Source organism: Stenella coeruleoalba (genome assembly GCF_951394435.1).
Source record: "Stenella coeruleoalba genome assembly, chromosome: 4".
NCBI classification, from domain to species: Eukaryota; Metazoa; Chordata; class Mammalia; order Artiodactyla; family Delphinidae; genus Stenella; species Stenella coeruleoalba.
Window position 1 is genome coordinate 74,724,776 of NC_137149.1, and position 15,987 is coordinate 74,740,762.

Consider the following 15,987-nt stretch of genomic DNA (forward strand, 5'->3'; position numbering starts at 1 on the left):
AGAAATCTCTTGCATTCCTATACACTAATGATGAAAAATCTGAAAGTGAAATCAAGAAAACACTCCCATTTACCACTGCAACAAAAAGAATATAATACCTAGGAGTAAACCTACCCAAAGAGACAAAAGACCTGTCTGCAGAAAAATATAAGACACTGATGAAAGAAATTAAAGATGATACAAATAGATGGAGAGATATACCATGTTCTTGGATTGGAAGAATCAACATTGTGAAAATGACTCTACTACCCAAAGCAATCTAGGGATTGAATGCAATCCCTATCAAACTACCACTGGCATTTTTCACAGAACTAGAACAAAAAATTTCACAATTTGTATGGAAACACAAAAGACCCCGAATAGCCAAAGCAATCTTGAGAAAGAAAAATGGAGCTGGAAGAATCAGGCTCCCTGACTTCAGACTATACTACAAAGCTACAGTAATCAAGACAGTATGGTATTGGCACAAAAACAGAAATATAGATCAATGGAACAGGATAGAAAGCCCAGAGGTAAACCCACACACATATGGTTACCTTATCTATGATAAAGGAGGCAAGAATATACAGTGGAGAAGACAGTCTCTTCAGTAAATGGTGCTGGGAAAACTGGACAGCTGCATGTAAAAAATGAAATTAGAACACTCCCTAACACCATACACAAAAATAAACTCAAAATGGATTAAAGACCTAAATGTAAGGCCAGACAGTGTCAAACTCTTAGAGGAAAACATAGGCAGAATACTCTATGACATAAATCACAGCAAGATCCTTTTTGATCCACCTCCTAGAGAAATGGAAATAAAAACAAAAATAAATGGGACCTAATGAAACTGAAAAGCTTTTGCTCAACAGAGGAAACCTTAAACAAGACAAAAAGACAACCATCAGAATGGGAGAAAATATTTGCAAATGAATCAACTGACATAGGATTAATCTGCAAAATTTACAAGCAGCTCATGCAGCTCAATATCAAAAAAACAAACAACCCAATCCAAAAATGGGCAGAAGACCTAAATAGACATTTCTCCAGAGAAGATATACAGATAGCCAACAAACACATGAAAGAATGCTCAACATCATTAATCATTAGAGAAATGCAAATCAAAACTACAATGAGATATCATCTCACACCAGTCAGAATGGCCATCATCAAAAAAATCTACAAACAATACATGCTGGATAGAGTGTGGAGAAAAGGGAACCCTCTTGCACTGTTGGTGGGAATGTAAATTGATACAGCCAGTATGGAGAACAGTATGGAGGTTCCTTAAAAAACTAAAAAGAGAACTACCATACAACCCAGCAATCCCACTACTGGGCATATACCCTGAGAAAACCATAATTCAAAAACAATCATGTACCACAATGTCCATTGCAGCTCTATTTACAATAGCCAGGACATGGAAGCAACCTAAGTGTCCATTGACCGATGAATGGATAAAGAAGATGTGGCATATATATACAGTGGAATATTACTCAGCTGTAAAAAGAAACAAAATTGAGTTATTTGTAGTGAGGTGGATAGACCCTGTCATACCGAGTGAAGTAAGTCAGAAAGAGAAAAATACTGTATGCTAACACATATATATGGAAACTAAAAAAAAGAAAAAAAATTGGTCATGAAGAACCTAGGGGCAAGACGGGAATAAAGATGCAGACCTACTAGCGAGTGGACTTGAGGACACGGGGAGGGGGAAGGGTAAGCTGGGACGAAGTGAGAGAGGCATGGACTTAGATATACTACCAAATGTAAAATAGCTAGTGGGAAGCAGCCGCATAGCACAGGGAGATCAGCTAGGTGCTCTGTGACCACCTAGAGGGTTGGGGTAGGGAGGGTGGGAGGGAGGCTCAAGAGGGAGGAGGTATGGGGATATATGTATATGTATAGCTGATTCACTTTGTTATAAAGCAGAAACTAACACACCATTGTAAAGCGATTACACTCCAGTAGAGATATTTTAAAAAATGGGTTTCTGTCTTGTGATGCTCTTGATTATAATTCCTCATTTTCTTATAATGAAATTTGAAAAGACTGTACATGTAGATTACTCCTGTAAAATTGTTTCTCTGAAACATGTATCTTAGAACAGAAAAACGTCAGCTTTGATTCTCTTTCATTTCTTAAATAAGGCAGCAGAGGCTCAGAGAGAAGAAACTAATTTAAGATCCTGCCACAGCTAAGGGAAGACAGGGAACTGGGACGAGGTCTCCTGCCCTCCTGAGGCAGGGCTTCCCCACCCCCACACACGCGCTGGTTCCATGCGTTGATAGAGACCTCTGGTTCCGATGTTCTGTAAACGCATAGTCCAGACATATCATTCTGGGACTTTTCATCTCCAATTAATTTCATTTGTATTTACAGATATTTCCAACCTCTGATTTATTCCTTACCCATTACTATCTATATCAGATGCAATTTATGTGCATCCTCACATGGGCTCTTTGCCACTTGCAACTTGAGAGCTCTGCCTACTGCCACCATTGCCACTCCACCGAACACTGCTGAAGTCTCCTTCTTCTACGGGGGGAAGACTGGAGGCTGGCATGGCCCACCGTAGCAGAAGCCATGGCAGCTCTTACAGACCCACAGGGGCTCTGGGCTGCGAAGCCTGGGATATGAATTTCCCATCAGATGTCCAAAGGGGTCAAGTAACACAACAAAAATGGGGCAAATTTTGACTGATGAGAGTCATAAGGAGGGAACCAACAGGTAAATTCATTTCGTTTCTTTCCCGCAATGAACTGCTTCAACATGCAGTGGTTCCATATGGCCTATCTGGAGACATCGTGTGTGAGCAAATGTCCAGCTGTGTTTTCTTTTGAAGCTGTGGCCAGTGCAGGAGTGGTCCACCCTTCTCTGCCTCACACTCCCTTTTTCCTCACTCTTGCTGTCCTGGGATTGCACCCCCCAATAAAACATTCACATGAAGGCTTTGTCTTGGGCTCTGTTTTTCAGTCAACTCAAACCATAAAAGTTTCCATTTTGGAGAAATAAAATTCTTACAGATTAAAAATATCCTTTCACAAACTCAGCTGGCAATTATCTTAGAAAAAAAAAATTTTTTTCCCTGAAATCTCCTGAGTCCTGATAATGGGGAGATGGGACATACAGGAGGAAGCACAGAAGAGATAGAAGGTAACATAATGTTCATCACAGGCCCCCACTTTTGTCTCCAGTTTAAAAAGCAGTTTAACATCACTGCTCTCTGCAGATATTTGATGTTTAGTAATGAACATAGAATCTAAAAGAGAAAGTCTTCAAGTAAGGTGGGGAGATGGGTGTGTTTATTCTTCTAGGATATCTAGAATACTTAGGTAGTCACTTCTAGTATAGACTCTTTGAATTGCCATTAAGTTCAATGATTAGGGCAGAAACTCTCTTCCCGTTGAAAGGTATATGCTAGCTACCCTCTCGGATCCTGAAGGAGGGAGAAGGTTTAATTTATGGGAAGAGAAGCCTAGGAAAGCAGGTGGCAGCCCTCGGAACTTAGAAACACCAGCCCAGCTCTATTAATCATGGTTTTTGTTTTCTATATTTTATGATACTTTGACATTGTGGGGGCCTTGCAGACCCTGGAGGGCTGCCCCTCCCAGGATTGGCTAGTTTCTAGAGATGGAAACAACTTGTCATGAGCATGCCTTTATATGCAAATCAACCAATCCAGAGCCCATACTCCAACCACCTCTTTTATCAAACTCTCACACACCAAGCCAATATTCCCCCTGCCCTAAATCACTCCAGAGCCAGGTACTAGATAGCTAGGAACCACTACTATAGCCCAGAACCTGAAGAAATTATTCAAACTACCCAATCCTAAACTGTTTAACGTGCCCTGCTTTGCCTTTCCTGAAGAGATCACGGTAAAGCTTGTGCCCATGCTTTCTCCTCTTCCTTCTGCCTCCTGACCCACCCTGGTGCTTCCCTATGCAGCCCTGGGTGGAATGTTGTACCTCCTGTTTCCAGACATCTATGAGTATAAATTTCCTCCTGCATGAAAACCATTTCTGTCTGCATGTCTTACCACACCTAATTTTTTTTATATAAATTTATTTATTTATTTTTGGCTGCGTTGGGTCTTCGTTGCTGCGCACGGGTTTTCTCTAGTTGCGGTGAGCAGGGGCTACCCTTCATTGCGATGCGCAGGCTTCTCATTGTGGTGGCTTCTCTTGTTGCAGAGCATGGGCTGTAGGTGCACGGGCTCAGTAGTTGTGGGTCATGGGCTCTAGAGCACAGGCTCAGTAGTTGTGGCACATGGGCTTAGTTGTTCTGTGGCATGTGGGATCTTCCTGGACCAGGGCTTGAACCCATGTCCCCTGCATTGGCAGGCGGATTCTTAACCACTGTGCCACGAGGGAAGCCCTCCATACCTGATTAAAAACAATCCCAAGTACATTTCTCAACACACCAGCCTAACAGCACCCCTCCTCAGAGACCTGACTTTCAGCTCCAGGAGGCTTCTCCTCTTAGTTTCTAAGTCTTAATAATTTCAACTTCTTTCCTTTGTTTCCCTAGTCCTAGGGTGGTGGTAGCTTCCTGCTACCTCCATGACACTGAGTGCTTCTTTTACCTTTTTAATAAAGACTCTTTATATCGTCTTCATATTAATTTTTCTCTGTCAAAATAACCATTGTGTTTTCTGCCTCTTGACTAGACCCTGATGAATACACAATTTTATGGTTAATGCTGGCACTTGGGTTTGCATCAGAGCTTAATAATTTATCAATAGCTCATGAGATATTGCCAAGGTAGAAGGGGTGGTGTGTGGAATACACTCAGCCAGTAAAAATTCTGGGAAATCAAAGAGATTCAGATCAATTTACAATGTGTCATTCTCGAGAAAATAATGCTAAATTCCTCATACCTGCCAATTCCTCATCTTATGCAGAAATGCTATTTTACATCTTCACATTTTATTAGATCAATACTGGAGACATATCCAAGTATTTGTTGTCAATAAAGGTCATGATACATTTCTAATCTTATGAAAATCAAGCAGATTTCAAAAACTTATGTCATTGTCAATTTGGGCCATTATAACAAAGTACCATAAGCTGGATGGCTTAACAACAAACATTTATCTCTCATAGTTCTGTAGGCTGGGAGTCTGAGATCAGTGCCAGCATGGTCGGATTCTGGTGAGAACCCTCTTCTGGGTTGCAGACAGCTGGTTTCTCCTTGTATCCTCATATGAAGGAAAGAGAGTAAACTAGCTGTTAGCCTCTTCTTATAATCCCATTATGAGGGCTCTACCCTCCTGACCTAATTACTTCTCAAAGGCCCCACCTGGTAATACCATCACATTGGGAGTTAGGATTTAACATACGAATTTTGGGGAGACATAAACATTCAGTCCACAACAACATATATAATAGAGAACAAGATCTTGCCCTGTGAGAGGACATCCTTATCTTCTAGTATGCAAGAATGACTCAGGTATGCCAGCTATTACTGTGATGGTGGGTAGTGAGAAGTACTCTGGTAGATGGCAAAGTACCTGGGTTCTAATCCAGCTATACTACTTCATACTAACTTGGTGACCTTGGGAAAAGCATTAACTTCTCTGAGCCTCAGTTTCCTTATCTGTCAAATGAGATTATTAATACTACTTATTCCATGTACCTTACAGGCTTACTCAATTCACTAAGTGTTTATAGATCATCTATAGGTAGGTATTCCAAGATATACAAAGAGAAGTAAAACATGGTCCCTGACTTCAAGGAATTTATACTCCAGTATTTTTCTATGCATTCAACAGTAATGGAGCACCTCCTTCCAGGCACTGTGCCAGGAGTTAAGAATACAGAGATGTCTAAAAATATGGCTCTCTCATTCAAGGGGCTCACAATCTGATAGAGTTAAAACAAGGCCACAGATAACTAGAACAAGTGGTAGAATGTGCAATTAAATTTGAAAGAAATCAGCGTGGCAGTTAATGAAACACAAGGCATACACGTAGTTGAGAGAGTCAGAAGAGGCTTTGTGGGTCTAGTGCTATTTGAACTGACAGTGAACAGGTGAAAGAGGGAAAGATGCAGGGAATGACCAGAAGAGCGAGCCTACTTAGCTGCCAATAAGAGCCTGGAGTGGAGTGGAATCAGTAGAAATCAGACAGAAGAAATGAATATAAGTGATACAAGATGAACAACGCTTGGAAATTCAGTGGTGATAATTATAATAGTAACTGAGTTACTGGTAAGGATACAACGGTGAACAGGTGGGCACGGCCTCTGTTTTCAATGAGCTTTAGATTAGTTGGGAGTAGGAAAAAATTTTTTAATTTCCCTAATATGGTCTCTGTTTTTAAATATAGTATAGAAATAGGATATTGGAGGTTCAATAAGATCAAAAGTTCAGGAGACAATTGTCACTGAAGAGATGGTTTGTTAAATTCACAGATCCCAAGAGGAGGGGGCATGCCATGCCACACCACAGGGGACCACAAGGGGAGCACCGGGGTCTGTCAGGAGGCAGAGGGGGAGGGGGAAATCATGGGCAAATGTCTTTATTGTGGTTTCCACCAGAAGGAAAGGGAAGGAAAAAGCAAGGTAGGGTAAGCAGGCTTAGGATTGGCTAGCTTGATTAAGTTCAGCAGGCTCTGGGGCTAGGGGCTGTTCCTGTATGTCTGCTACATGGCTCTGCGGTGATTATGACAAGTGGCCCAGAGTATGAGAACCTGATAAAGAAGGTGATGTGGGTGTGACCCTTCCAGGGTCAGCAAGCCCGCAGATGTTAAACCAACAGAGTACAGAAAATAAAACACACGGTTAATATTGATACAATCTCCTTAAAAGTATGGGAGGGAGTTTATTTAGTTTTGTGTCCCTGACACCCACCACGATCCTTTGTACATAATATTGGAGAGACTCAGTAAAGGTATGTTGAGTGACAGGTTAATACATCCTCTCTTTGACTCTTAAACTTTGCTGGAGTTGGACAACTCTCATATACGATTGTGTGTCATTTCAGTGGTGGTCACTCTCTCAGGGAGGCCCTCAGACTAAGGTAGGCATCCCTGAGGTGGACACTGCAACACATGGCCCCAATCCCCCTTCAGTGAAGGAGGGCTGACAGCAGACAGCCTTCTGAGTCTGCCTTTGGGAGATTGTGAACAAAAATTAGATAAGTGATCCTTTTAAAAATTAAAGATACTATTAAAACAAAAAATGAAAAATGAATAAGACTGGTTACTTCTTTTATGGCAAAACTACTTTGTATCATAATTAGTGTTCTTTCAATTTCAAGAGACAGAAATCTAACTCAAACTTGCTTAAGAAAAAAAATGGAGGGGGAAAGGCGAGGAGAGGGATAATTGGGAGATTGGGATTGACATATACACACTAGTATATATAAAATAGATAATTAATAAGGACCTACTGTATAGCACAGGGAACTCTATTCAATACTCTGTAACGACCTATATGGAAAAAAGATCTAAAAAAGAGCGGATATATGTATATGTATAACTGATTCACTTTGCTGTACAGCAGAAACTAACACAACATTGTAAATCAACTATACTCCAATAAAATGGTTTTTTAAATAGAATTAAAAAAAAAATTTACAGGCATGGCTGGGTATAAGAGGTCAAATGATGTCATCAGAATTCTCTCCATCTTCATTTGTCTCTCACATCTATTTATCTCTATTCATGACCTCATCTTTTTTTTTTTTTTTTAAACTCCAAATAGCTTCTCTGTGTTTGGGGACAATGGCCTCAAGCAGCTCCAGCTTACTTTATACTTACAGCTCTCGATTCTGTAAGGAGAGAAGCCATCTCTTTTCCCCCAGATTCCCTATGTAAAATTTCAGAGAGGAAACTGATGGACGTTTACATCAGCCAGTATCCAGTCTGGAGATAAAAACCACATTGGATATTGGATCAGGGAACAGATACAAAACAGCAGTTATTTACTTTAGATTAAGGATGACTGAACAATAAAAGACTAAGGACCAAAGGAGACCCCTCTCCACCCAGGATGAGATTCAGGCCTCTTTGAAGAGGGCAGAACTAACACAAGGGCCAGAAGCTTGCTGCTGGCCAAGAAACTTGCCACAGGGCACCAGCCAGGGCCAAGCTATAGAAGCAGCTTGCCCTTGAGAGAGGGTGTGGACAGGCTGCAGCTGATCCGTACAAGAGTCAACTGTTGCCAGAGGGGATAGGTGGCTGCTGTTGATAAGAGCATGGCCTGAGGGCACAGCTAGAATTCTCCTGTGCACTTGCTAGGCTCCCATCCTAAATAGTAGTGATGATGGAGGACCAGAAGCAGGAAGGGAAGTATCTTCCTCCTGCTATTGCCATGCAGGGTCATTCTATTGTCTTCTATTGATGAAGTTTAGTATTCCATTAGCAGGTAAAGGGCCCAGCTTTAAGATCAAAAAGCAAGGCAAAGAAGGGTGGATTTGGAGAGACAATAGGTTAGGCACCATCCTACTTGGATCACCACACAGTCCTGAACCAACCAGGTTCAGGTCATAGATTCCCCTGTGACCAGCAGGCCAGGGTCATGTGCTCATACCTGTGCTGTGACCAACCAAGTGGTAGGAGGAGCAGCCCCACCACTATGCATGGAGTGGCTTCTCCATAGAACAGATGGATTCTTCAACCAGAAGAAAGGAGAGTGCTAGGCAAATAAAAACAATAGCTGTCCTTTGTATGTTGTATATTGACCTTAAAACATCTGGTTTTATTTGGATTTGTTCATATAGGAAAGGAAAACTTAAAGCCTTTCTTTAAGAATGATAACTGCATTTTAATTCATTCAAGAGATGTTTATTAAGCACCTACTATAAGAGGAGCTCATCCTCACTAGTCCTGGACCGCTGATATCTTTGTGGACACAGGCTGAATTAAAAGGTCTAAAAATGAAAAGGCAGTTGGAAAAAAGGCTAAGACAAGAAAATGGTACCTTTAGTTACAGATTAAATGTCCTAAGAGATGTATCTACACCTTTGTAGCAAAGTTTTAAAATACTACTCATGGTCAAATGAGAACAAGGCAGGAAGACCGCATGGTTGAGAGCACAGATTGTAGAGCAGGATGCAGGAACTCAAATCCAGTCTCACTACAATGTGACATGGGGCAGGGAAGTGGTAACTTTTATGAAAGTTTTCTCACATACAAAATTTGAATAACAATAATACCTACCTCCTAGGATTGGTGGGAAGATTAAAAAGCTAACATCTGTAAAGCTCTTAGAATAGCTCTTGTCACATAGTAAGTAAGTACTATATGACCATTAGCACTTATTATGAATTTGCCATTATTAGCTGGATATCAAGTAATGCGACTTTCTCTCCATTAACTAATTTGAAATGCTTTTATCTTCAAAATAAGAAAATTTTTTTTTGTTTAGAAGTATCTAACTGCTATGTATATTTTAGCACCCACAAAAGAGGCCATTCTTTTTTTTTTTTTTTTGTGGTACGCGGGCTTCTCACTGCTGTGGCCTCTCCTGTTGCGGAGCACAGGCTCTGGATGCGCAGGCTCAGCGGCCATGGCTCACGGGCCCAGCCGCTCCGCGGCATGTGGGATCTTCCCAGACCGGGGCACAAACCCACGTCCCCTGTATCGGCAGGCGGACTCTCAACCACTGCACCACCAGGGAAGCCCCAAAAGAGGCCATTCTATAAAAATAATTTTATTCTTTTCACTACTTTCTGTCTCTTTATGAACTTAATCATGTATCCCATGGAACCAAGTAAAAGCAAACAAAAACTGGTTCTTCGTGTTATTCTACAGCATATGGAAGAAAATACAAACCTTTCTTTTATCGTCTCTCTTTAAATGTTTATAAAATTGTATGAAAAGAAAAACTCTTCCCTGAAAATGGATTTGTGTATATATCTTGTCAAAAGAACATTTTTTCACAGAGTACTTTTAGAACTTCTTTTTTTGTTTTTAAAAGGAAACTGCCTCTGAGTATTCCGAGCAAGAAATGTACTCCTTCTCTGGCTGAGTCAGAGAAACCCTTTCCTAATGAGGACTCTGGCACTGACTGTGAACCACTGAAGCCTTCCAACAGTGACACATTCTGCAACATTAGTGATAAGCTGAAGTCTCAGATACTGAGTCTCTCAGCAAGGCCTCGTCGGTGAATGTTAAGATGTCGGGGAAGAATGGGCATGAAAAGAAGGAACTGCATTCCTTCTCCTCTCAGGAATAGGGCTGTGCTCTCTAATAACTCTTACAACAGTCAGAGTTATGGGACTATATGGAGTATCCATACCTGGAAGAAAACAAATAGAAACAAGAGAAAACACCTTACAAAGTACATCTATTTGGAATCTATCCTAAATCATCAAAGTGTGTACACACTCACTCACACACACACACACACACACACACACTCATGCTTAGTCTGTTCGGGCGGCCGTAACAATACTATAGACTGAGTGGCTTAAACAACAGAATTTATTTCTCATTGTTCTGGAGGCTGGGAAGTTTAAGTTCAAGGTGCCAACAGATTCAGTTTCTGGTGAGGGCCTGCTTTCTGCTTCTTTTCCCTGTGTCCTCCTCATGGAAGGGGCAAGGGAGCTCTCTGGGGTCTCTTTTATAAGGACACTAATCCCATTCATGAGGGCTCCACTCTCATGACCTAATCACCTCCCAAAGGCCTCACCTCCTAATACCATCACACTAGGGGTTAGGGTTTCAACATATGAATTTGAGGGGGCATAAATATTCAGCCCATTGCACACACTCACATACACACACACACACACACACACACACACACACACACATACACACAATGTCCCTAAACTAGAATTACCAAGAAATACCTTGATTAAAGAACAAATATTTGCTGGATTAAGTAAAATATGATATGGTACAGTATTAGAATTTTTTGTGTATAAAGAAGGTTAAATGTTTTGATACCAACATGATCCTGATTCCTGCAATAAAAGTTTAACAAATACAACATAGAACTGGTGTTTTTCAATCTGGTATAGAATCACACATAAAAAGGTATCAAGTTCACGATCTATGAATGAAGATTTACAAAACATTTTACTACTGAAGATATTCTTACCAAAGGTAGAAGCTATAAATGTGGGACACAGGTGCATCATCTTCCTCGTCAAGCTTTGAGGAGGGCTACCATGTTTCCACAGAATACTCTGTTTCCTAAGAGGAAAAATGGGGACAATCATATCTATCTCTTAGCTTTGTTGGAAGATTAAACAACATGTATTGCAAAGGCCAACACACAGAGTCTGGCAATGATTCCTGCTGACAAATAGTATTTTCCCTCCTCTCCTGGAGGCCACTCTAAGACTTACTCACATGAGGGTGGACACAACCAAAGCATTTTGCTGAAGCAAAAGGGATGTGGGATGTGAGTCTGAAAGAAGACAAAGAGTTGGGGCCCAGCCTGTATTTATAGTGTTTACCACTACTTCCTCAGGCACGCTGAGAAGAACAGAACTTTGGTCAACATACTCCCAATTAGTCCAAATGTGTAATTCCTGAAGACCAATGAGCTGCCTTAGCCTTGAGCTCTGTGGAGACCTACCCTCCTTTAATTTGTGAATGTGCAAAAGGGAGAATCATATTACCATTTGAACACTGTGATCCTGTTACTTATGGACAGGTAGGACACTTGCTCCCCGATTTCTTCAGCAAATAAATCATTCTGTGGTTGCAAAAGAATTAAAAATTTTTAAAGACTGTGTTGGAAAGTGATTAAAGCAAGATTCCAAAACTGAAAATTAAAAGAAAAAGAGTTCCTTGGTCTCTGAAAAAGAATAGTAAGAGTAAAATAGATCTGGACTGTTTATAGACTTAGAAATTATAGTCCACTCTTGTAGTTATGGGTCTTTTAGAATCCAGGCTTCCGTTCCTCAGTTAACACAACAGTTCATTAATCTATGAGTCTTATATGCAAGGAAATTCTTCTGAGTAATTGGCCTCCCTGTACACCAGCTGGGCTATATCTACATACACATGAGCTTCATTACTTTACCCAGGATTGTGGACTATCAGGGCCTCATTAGTGAATCAATGGATTTTTAAAAATTCTTTCCCGGTTGGAAATATATTTAGGGAGTGTTGGAGTTTTAAAAATAAGTGTTTCCAGAAATATGCCATTTTGTTATGGTTTTCCCCTCATCTCATTGACAATTCTATAGCATTTCAGAAAATAAATTTAGGGACTAGAATAATCTTTGGCTATGAGAAAAGAACGTTTTCATATCTCTATTAAGTATCTTAATGAACACTTTTGGGAGGGTCTATTTGTTTTTTTTTCTATTATCTCTTCTGTTGATGTTTCCAAAGGGTTAGTACTGTACTCCTCTTAAATGACAAAGAAATTAGGGTCTCTAAAGATCTTCCTTATTTCCACTTTTAATGAATTGTTATTTGCATTTCTTTTAAGGTTGACTCTTTTGATTCTTTATAATGTAGATAATGCTTTGATAGATCGTTCTTATAGAATTATTTAAAACCTTAAAAAAGACATTTATTATCATTTTAACATGATTTTCCCCTGTCAACCAAATTGATACTTTAAGAATATTCAAACCAGCTGGCAAATCATTTCCAAACACACTTAGTTGATAGCAAACATTTCATCTTGGAACTGAAAGCTCACTATGTCGGTTCCTGAGCCTCTAATTTCAATGTTACTTGAGACCACACTGGAATACACAGCCACTCTCTTTTTATTTTTTATTAGTTATCTATTTTATGTATATTAGTGTATATATGTCAATCCCAATCTCCCAATTCATTACACCACCACCACCCACCCCGCTTTCCCTGCTTGGCGTCCATATATTTGTTCTCTAGATCTGTGTCTCTATTTCTGCCTCGCAAACCGGTTCATCTGTACCATTTTTCTAGATTCCACATATATACGTTAATATACGATATTTGTTTTTCTCTTTCTGACTTACTTCACTCTGTATGACAGTCTCTAGGTCCATCCACGTCTCTACAAATGACCCATTTTTGTTCCTTTCTATGGCTAATTTCCCACTGTATATATGTACCACATCTTCTTTATCCATTCGTCTGTCGATGGGCATTTAGGTTGCTTCCATGACCTGACTATTGTAAATAGTGCTGCAATGAACATTGGGGTGCACATGTGTTTTTGAATTATGGTTTTCTCTGGGTATATGCCCAGGAGTGGGGTTGCTGGGTCATATGATAATTCTATTTTTAGTTTTTTAAGGAACCTCCATACTGTTCTCCATAGTGGCTCTATCAATTTACCTTCTCACCAGCAGTGCAAGAGGGTTCCCTTTTCTCCACACCCTCTCCAGCATTTGTTGTTTATAGATTTTCTGATGAAGCCCATTCTGACCGGTGTGAGGTGATACCTCATTGTAGTTTTGATTTGCATTTCTCTAATAATTAGTGATCTTGAGCAGCTTTTCATGTGCTTCTTGGCAATCTGTATGTCTTCTTTGGAAAAACGTCTATTTAGGTCTTCTGCCCATTTTTGGATTGGGTTGTTTGTTTTTTTAATATTGAGCTGCATGAGCTGTTTATATATTTTGGAGATTAATCCTTTGTCTGTTGATTCGTTTGCAAATATTTTCTCCCATTCTGAGGGTTGTCTTTTGGTCTTGTTTGTAGTTTCCTTTGCTGTGCAAAAGCTTTGAAGTTTCATTAGGTCCCATTTGTTTAATTTTGTTTTTATTTCCATTACTCTAGGAGGTGGGTCAAAAAAGATCTTGCTGTGATTTATGTCAAAGAGTGTTCTTCCTATGTTTCCTCTAAGAGTTCTGTAGTGTCCGGTCTTACGTTTAGGTCTTTAATCCATTTTGAGTTTATTTTTGTGTATGGTGTTAGGGAGTGTTCTAATTTCATTCTTTTACATGTAGCTGTCCAGTTTTCCCAGCACCACTTATTGAAGAGACTGTCTTTTCTCCATTGTATATCCTTGCCTCCTTTGTCATAGATTAGTTGACCATAGGTGCATGGGTTTATCTCGGCACAGCCACTCTTTTCTTAAGAACGTCCAGAGAAAGTTTTAGCATTTATTTCCTTCATAAGTGTATTTGAGTCTCACAGCTAAAGTCCATGTATTCATGGCAACAGGAGCAAATGCATATTGATACAGGATAAGTGATTGGTAACACTAATGTTGGAGGCCAAGACAGGCTGCCCCAAAATGTGCCTCAATGACATATTGATTATTTTGAATTAAAGTTACTTGAGAAACAGCCAGTGGAAAAAAATGATGTTAAAAAACCAACTCTGACCCCTTTCTTTCCCACTGAAAGCAGGAAATAAATTTCCCATGTGAAGTTATTTTCCCTATACCAGGAGGATAGAAAGCATCCTTATCACTGTTAGGGAATTCAAGGTTAAGAAAGCTGTATAGAAAAACCCTATTACTTCTCCATTAGTCTGCTACCCCAAGCACAATCCTCTTTGTTTTGTTAAATCTTCACAAATAATTGTTTCTTTATCTAAAAATGATATGTATACAGCCTGCTTTGGCCACTTCAGGAGTCCCATTTCTATGAGACCTCCGTGTGTATGAATTAAATAGTTTTTTTTCTCCTGTTAATCTGTCTTGCGTCAATTTAATTATTAGACCAGCCAAAAGAATTCAAGAGGGGTAAAGGGAAATTTCCCCGGTCCCAGCACTAACAGCTGTCTGCTCCAGCTGTGAAGATATTTCACTGCAAAATCAACTTTGCAAAAAAAAATTTAAGTCATTAGAAGACTATTTGATTCTTATTTGTTCTTTTAGTAAATTGTTACAAATAAATTGAATGAATAAATGAATGCAAGAATGCCTATGATGTGCTAGGTACTGTGTATCACATACCCTCGTTGTATAGCAAGTGGGAAAAACATGGGTTCCTGCCCTCATGAAACTTACAGTCTAGGAGGGGAGAAAAACATAAAACAAAGAATCACATAAATAAATATCTAATCAAATATTTATGACAGTATTGCTGATGAGTTGTTCCAGTCTTTTTTTCCTCCATAGGAAAATAATTTTTTAAGTGAAAGCTGAAAATAATTCTCTGAAAACCTACCTCCTGTGATGTGAACCCATTTACTCATTCTCTGGATGAAAGTGGAAAGTAGTTGTGTCATAGTGACTCCACCTTCCTCCTTTCACATCCAATTAGGTGCCACAGCTTATTGATTTTATCATCCAAATATATCTTATATTCATTCCTTCTTCTCCATTTTCCATACCCAAAAGCAGAGTACCAGTTCTCTGGTCCTCTTACCCAAATTATTTTAATAGATTCCCAGAATCACAAACAGAATAGGAGATATTAAAGTAGGAAAAGAGCCTAGAGATCATTCTTCAGATAAGGAAACAGGCTCAGAAAGGCAAATGTCTCACCCAGGACACCACGATTCAGCCTAGTCACACATGCCATTAACTTTTCTTAGGGGAGCCACAGACGACATTTTCGGCTGCCTGCTTGCAGTCATTCCCAGCCCTTCTTCCTCGTTAGAAAATCTGTCTTCCCGAGATAGAAACCAAAAATGACAAATTCTGGCTTTCCTAGGAATGGCCATGTGACCCAGTCATGGCCACCAAGATGTAAAAGAAAGCCTGTTGGCTGGTTTCTGAGAAAGAGTTTGCTTCTGACAAAAAGAGAAATCAAGGACAGCAACAACCACTCCTCTTTCTTCCTGTCTTTGGAGCTGAACAACAGTGGCCTGAGGATAAAAAGCCAGCCTCTGAGGACGGAAGATCAGAAAATGGCAAGCACTTGGGACCCTCACCTATGAGTCCTGAGCTAAATTTGGGACTGCCTACTTGCAGACCTCTTATTATGAGAGATCGTTTAACGTCTTTCCTATTTACAACTTGATGTCATGTATTCTGTTACTTGCAGCTGAGTATACCTTGGATGGACTCCTGCTTTATTTATTTTCCATCTACCCCACTAAGCTCCAGAAGAGCAAGGAATGGACCTATTTTCTTCATTGCCACATTCCCAGTCCTAGAGCAGAGCCTGGCACAAAAATCAGCCCTTGAAAAATATTTGTCA

At 40.0% G+C, this 15,987-nt stretch overlaps 1 protein-coding gene across 5 annotated transcripts in view; it reads right to left on the reverse strand.

Moving 5' to 3' along the window:
- The window catches only part of NMU (neuromedin U), a 237,847-nt gene that overhangs the window by 191,946 nt on the left and 29,914 nt on the right, over positions 1 to 15,987 (reverse strand). For 4 of the 5 annotated variants that reach the window (XM_079920258.1, XM_079920264.1, XM_079920265.1 and 1 more), the window contains exon 3: positions 11,037 to 11,131. The gene's annotated coding sequence lies outside the window, so the exon portion shown is untranslated. Of the gene's footprint in view, positions 1 to 11,036; positions 11,365 to 15,987 lie in introns of those variants that run through there. The other variant, XM_079920257.1, reaches the window with a different exon arrangement.